This window comes from Gossypium hirsutum, chromosome A03, assembly GCF_007990345.1.
Source record: "Gossypium hirsutum isolate 1008001.06 chromosome A03, Gossypium_hirsutum_v2.1, whole genome shotgun sequence".
In the NCBI taxonomy this organism is placed as follows: domain Eukaryota; kingdom Viridiplantae; phylum Streptophyta; class Magnoliopsida; order Malvales; family Malvaceae; genus Gossypium; species Gossypium hirsutum.
The window spans coordinates 80,049,494-80,055,493 of NC_053426.1; positions in this window are offsets into that span (position 1 = coordinate 80,049,494).

Consider the following 6,000-nt stretch of genomic DNA (forward strand, 5'->3'; position numbering starts at 1 on the left):
AAGTTAATGAAAAGAAAGATTAAACCCAATTCAAAGTGGCTATCACCTAAGACTCTGACTGACGAGGGCTCTTTCTTTCCTTTGCTTTTCTCCTTTGCTGGTGGCTTTCCAATGAGGCTGACCAAGGGCTCTTTAAGAGGCTAATTTACTAAAAATATTTATGCAAAGATGATGATAGGCGTGAGGGCTAAGAGAGTTGAGAGAGGAGAGAAGGATGAACGAGTGAGGGATGATTGAGGGATGAGGGATGTTTAGAAAAGTAAGAAATAGGGTCTTATTTATAGGTGAGGCAAGGGAGCTAGTTTGCTAAAAATAGGAGTGTCCACCTTTTGCAAATTCATCCAAGGGTGGCGGGCCATGATTTGTGGAAATGTGGCTGATTTTGGCTTGATTTAAGTGCCACAACATCATCAGGATCAGGACCCTGTCAATCGCAAATCTCCAGGTAAATCTCTGATTTATTCAACTCTTCAAGGACCTTGTGCAATTAAACCAAAATTTGATTTATGAACATCCACATGCAGCTGAATTTTGGGTTGACTTGGGCCTCCATTTGGATGGTTCTGTAATCAACATAGAGCTCTCAGACCTGTCCAGCAATAGTATATAATTTAAAGGACCAAAAAATGTAATTTAACCACTTTAATTACTCAATTTACTTAATTAATTAAAATCCAATTTATTAATGAAACATATTAAAATAAATTATTAAATATAACTTTATATTTTATTATTTAATTTAATCATGCATGACCCACTTTATAGCTTGAAAATATAATATGCTCAAATTAATATAAATGAAGCCATTTTTTGCATGAAAACTATATAATAAAGCATAAAATCACATTTTAATAATTTCCATGTCCCAATTTCATATTTTCATATATTTCATTAATTTATTAAGAAATTACTTGGTTTTAACAACAATTTAAGTAAAAAGGTGACGAATTATATAGGAAAAATCCTATATATTTTTTAGTTTACAATTTCACTGAGGAGATTTCCTGAAAGTAAGAATAATTCTCTTATGATCAAATGATAATTGAAATGACCCTTGTGGTAGGCATTATCATGATCATGCAATAGGTCAAGAAATTCTATCTTCAAAAGAGGACAACTAGTCAAAGCATGCTACTCGGTAAGATTTCCCACAATGACTGATTTGTAGTGCATGATGCGATAGGTGTTGAGTTGATGATTATACACTCAAGATCTTGTAGTTAAGTAACTCCCCATGGAGCTTTACTTAAGTTAGAATGATGGAAAAATGTTATATGATTATTAGTACGTATGAATGCCTAAGAAATTAGGTTCACATACTAATTGGATGGAAACCCATTTTCTTACTTGTTCATCTTGATCACCCTACGGTGGCTTGATTCAACAAGTGTAGGAATTGTCGTTGCAATAACTTTAAAATGTTTTCAAGGTTTAATGTAAGACACGTGCATCATCTTAATGCATATCAAAATGTGTTTTTAAAACATTTTAAAACATTTTCTTAATACAAATATATTAATATATGAATGTTTTTTATTTTCAGTTTAAAAATGACACCACCTCCCTTATTGAACATACTCACTAAAATCAAACTGAATGGAAATAACTATAAGAAATAGAAAAGGAACTTCATAATTGTCCTCTACTGTGAGAAACTTAAAGTAGTTCTTGATACTAAATGCCCTCCGGCCACTCAAGCTAAGGCTTGAAAATATTGGGAAGAGTTTGATGAGATAGCTTATTGTTATATGCTGGCAAGCGTGACCAACACTCTATATAAGCAATTGAAGAGCTGTAAGATTGCTAAAATGATTCTAGATAAGCTAGAAGACATGTTCGGAGGCCAAGCTGCCTTGGATTGACAACATGCTATAACTAGCTTAATGAATGTCGAGCAAAAACCTGACACTCTAATTAAATGCCATATGATCACTCTTATGGGCTACTTTGTCGAGGCCATGGAAAATAAGGCCAATTTGGACCAAAACACCTAAATAGAGATGGTATTCAAAATTTTGTCCTAGGATTTTGTTGGTTTTTGGGTCGCATATAACCTTGGGCAACAAAAACCTGATGTTTACACAACTTATGAAGGAGTTACAATCATATAAGTTGATGTTGTAACAGCTCGTTTTTTAGTGGTGTCAGAAACAGCAGTTTCTGGGCAACCAAATCTGATGAGTAAGTTCGTAGATATTATTATTTAATATTTAAGAGTCAAATGTGGTTTTAAAAAGGTTTTTGATTTAGTTGATTTTGTTATAAATGATTTATTAAGTTCAAGTGGTAAGACCCTAAGGTCAAGTGGTTTTAGAAAATAAGGTATTGGGACCTCGTTTTTAGAAACCGAGCTGTAAATATTTGTATAAATACTTATAGAGTGTCATTAAAGGTGGTATTAAAGTTTCATTGAAAAATTTTAATGTTTCGATAGTTAATTAATTAAAAAGGACTAAATTGTAAAATATGTAAAATTTGATCACTATTTTATATGAGTGATTAAATTGTTAATTGAATGAAAAAAAAGGGACTTACATGGTAATTAGACCATTCATGGAGTTAGTGGACAATTATGGGCATGAAATTGATGTTGAGATGAAGCTTTCCGCCATGGAAAATTTTCTTGCATGGTATGGGATTTTGGCTCCATTTTTAATTATTTTATGTTTTTGAGATCATTGGAATTAGGTCCAGCTAGCTTGTACCTTTGTTTTTGAAACTGTTAAAGATTGTGAGTTTTGCCATTGCTGAACTTTGTGATTTTTAGATGTTAAATGATAAATTTGAGATATTATCTATTATTTAAAAGTATTTTATTAATTGATTTTTGAAGAATTTATTGATTAAGGACTAAATTATTGAAATAGTAAAATACAAGGATTTGATATCAAATTTTTTCAACGATTGGCTATATTGGATGCCCTAAGTATTCGACTAGGTTCAATTTTGGATAAAAATGATTAGTTTGCATGTTTTAAGTTCAGGGACTAAATTGAATAAAAGTAAAACATTAGGGGTAATTTTGTAAAATTTTCAAAAATAATTAAATTGCATAAAATACATTGTTTTATTGTCTAAATTAATAGTTTGAATAAAATTATTAATTTAGATCAAGATCGGGTGGAAAATCGAGGAGAATAGAAAGTTACCAAAATGCCCCTGTACTTTGACATTTCTTCAATTTTGCCAGGTAAGTTCATTATACGATTATTATTAATTGTATTGAATATTTCATACTATTTCATTATTGGTTAAATGTTGAATGTCATTTAGTTATGTTTTAAGAAATAGAAACGTAACGTTACTTGGGCTCTATGTCTAGCAGGGTTCATGCTGGTGTATTATATTAGGCTTTGTGCCTAGCAGGCTTCGTGCTAGTGTATTATATCAGGCTTCGAGCTTGGCATTTTTTGTGCCAATGTATTGTATCAAGTAAGTTGTACTGGAAATATTATTTTCATTGTTTGATGTTATTTCATTTCATTCAACGGGTATAAAAAGGAAGGGATCGGTAAATATTCAAAAGACTTATGTCATGAATCTATAAAAAGGAATAAAAAGGTAATGTTCAATGGAAATATGTTTATGTTCATGAAATTGATGATTTCAAGTGATGTTATTCATGTATATGACTTACCTTATGATATTTCGAGTGAATCATGAGTATGTGCACTAACTTGTGTATTGATGATGATATATAGACTTCTGTAATTGGTCGATGTTTACGTTATGTCTTGTGTTATGCAAATGATACGAGTAAGGAAATGTAATAAAACGGTAAGTTCATAATTGAGATGTAATGTGATAATGTGTTTAAGTGTTCACTTATATGTGAGAAATTTACTTAAGTTATGGATGAATTTAGCTAGGTTGTGGATAAATACACTAACTTGTGAGTTGATAATGTCATTTAAGCTAAAGTAAGTAAATGGAATGGAAAGCAAGTAAATGGAAGGTTTCAAAGTCTTATGAAAAGGGTTAATGATTGTGTAAAATGTTTTATAAATCTTACTATGTTAGGGATGATAAATATATGTGGTGTTGATGGACTTACTCATTTGTGTGTCGATGATTTGGGTTCGATAAATCTTGTGGCACTGGTTAGGTTTATGTTTACCTTATAAAGTTCATTATTGAAATGGAAGGTTATGTTTAAAATTTATACAAGCTTACTAAGAATTTATTGCTTATGTGGTTATTTTCCTTTAGTTTTCAGATTATCTGAAGCTCGACCGATTTTGAAGCTTGTCGGAGATCTATCACACTATCCAACGATTATAGCGGTAGTTTTTAATATTTTAGCAAAGGTTATAATGACATGTATAAGTGGACTTGTAACAACCTGATTTTCAATGGTGTCAAAAAAAAAGGTTCAAGTCCGCTAAATTCGACGAGTAAGCTCATAAATTTTATTATTTAGTATTTATGAGTCAATTGTGGTTTTAGAAAGATTTTTGAATTGGCAATTTAAGTTTTATAATGAATTATTAGGTTCGAATAGTAAAATTCTAGGTCAAGTGGTTTTAGAAAATGAGGTTTGATACTCGATTCTATAAATCGAGCAGTAAATATTTATAAAAATATTTACGGACTGTCATTAATGTAGTATTAAAATTTTGTTAGAAAATTTTAATGTTTTGATAGTTATTAATTAAAAAAAAACTAAATTGAAAATGGTGCAAAACTTGTGAATTATAAGAAATAGTGATTAAATGGCTTAAATGGTAAATAAAGGAAGACTTAAAGAGTAATTAAGCCTAAATGAGGTGGTTAAGGCGGCATAAGCAAAGAAAAATAATAAAATAATGTAATTTAAGGGAAAAATTGTAAATAAAATGAAAAAAACCCAAATTGGATTTTAATGGTTTCTAGACAATTTCTTCTCCAGTTTTCTATCAAAAAACACCATCGAAGAGCTCTTAAAGTTGGTTTTCATATTTTAGCTCCATATCAAGATCCTATAGATACTCGTGAAAAAGAAAAATTAGCAAAATAGTCCCTGATCTCTTGCAAATATTACAAATTAACCCAGCTAAGTTCGTACGGTTAAACTTTAATATTTATATTGAATTGATGAATGGTATTATGTATTTATTCTATTGCTGAAAATAAAATAATGTTAAAGTTATAAATTTGAATTGAATATTCGGATTAAATGGAACGTGAGATTTGAGTACATTCGACATTCGGCGAATTGACGGCATTAGAGGAAAATGACAACAAATTACCAAAGTAAACTAAGGTTCAACATTTGTTGTGGACTTTCCAGTTTACTTTCTGTTTAGCTCTCATGACCTTCTATTTAACTCATAAGAGTTTCCGTTCTGTAACACCCTTTACCTGTGTCCGATGCTGGAACAAGGTACAAGACATTACTAGACTTAATAGTTCACAACATGCAAAAAGCGGGCTACAAAGTTTCTTTTAATTCAAAACTTTTCATACACATGCATAATGTCCCATACACAGGCCTACGAAGCCCGAAACATGCATTGAAGGTAGTTTGGGACTAAACTGAGAAACTTAGAAAGTTCTGGGAAAACTTAGAAATTTTTTTCCATGCAACAGGATCACACGCCCCTGTAAACATAGAGACACGCCCGTGTCCTCAGGCCGTGTAACTCTTTGTTTATGACGTCAGCATGCAAATCGTACCACACGGTCGGGCCACATGCCCGTGTCTCCAGGCCGTTTCCTTTACATGGTTGAGACACACGACCGTGTCTCAGCCCATGTAGTCAACACTTAGGCTATTTTCCTAGTCTTCATGTTACCCATAAACCCTTACAACCTTATACATATTAAAACCACAATTCATGGCATCATTTTAGTGATTAAACACTCTTTATTAAGACATATTCATAACATTAACATGTCCTCTTACAAGAAATGCATCTACTCATGCAATACCAAGTCTAGATTCCTTAATTCACATTCATAAGACTTGTCATTTTGATGATCTCTTTTACCATTATACTATGGTTACCAACTTATCCATTA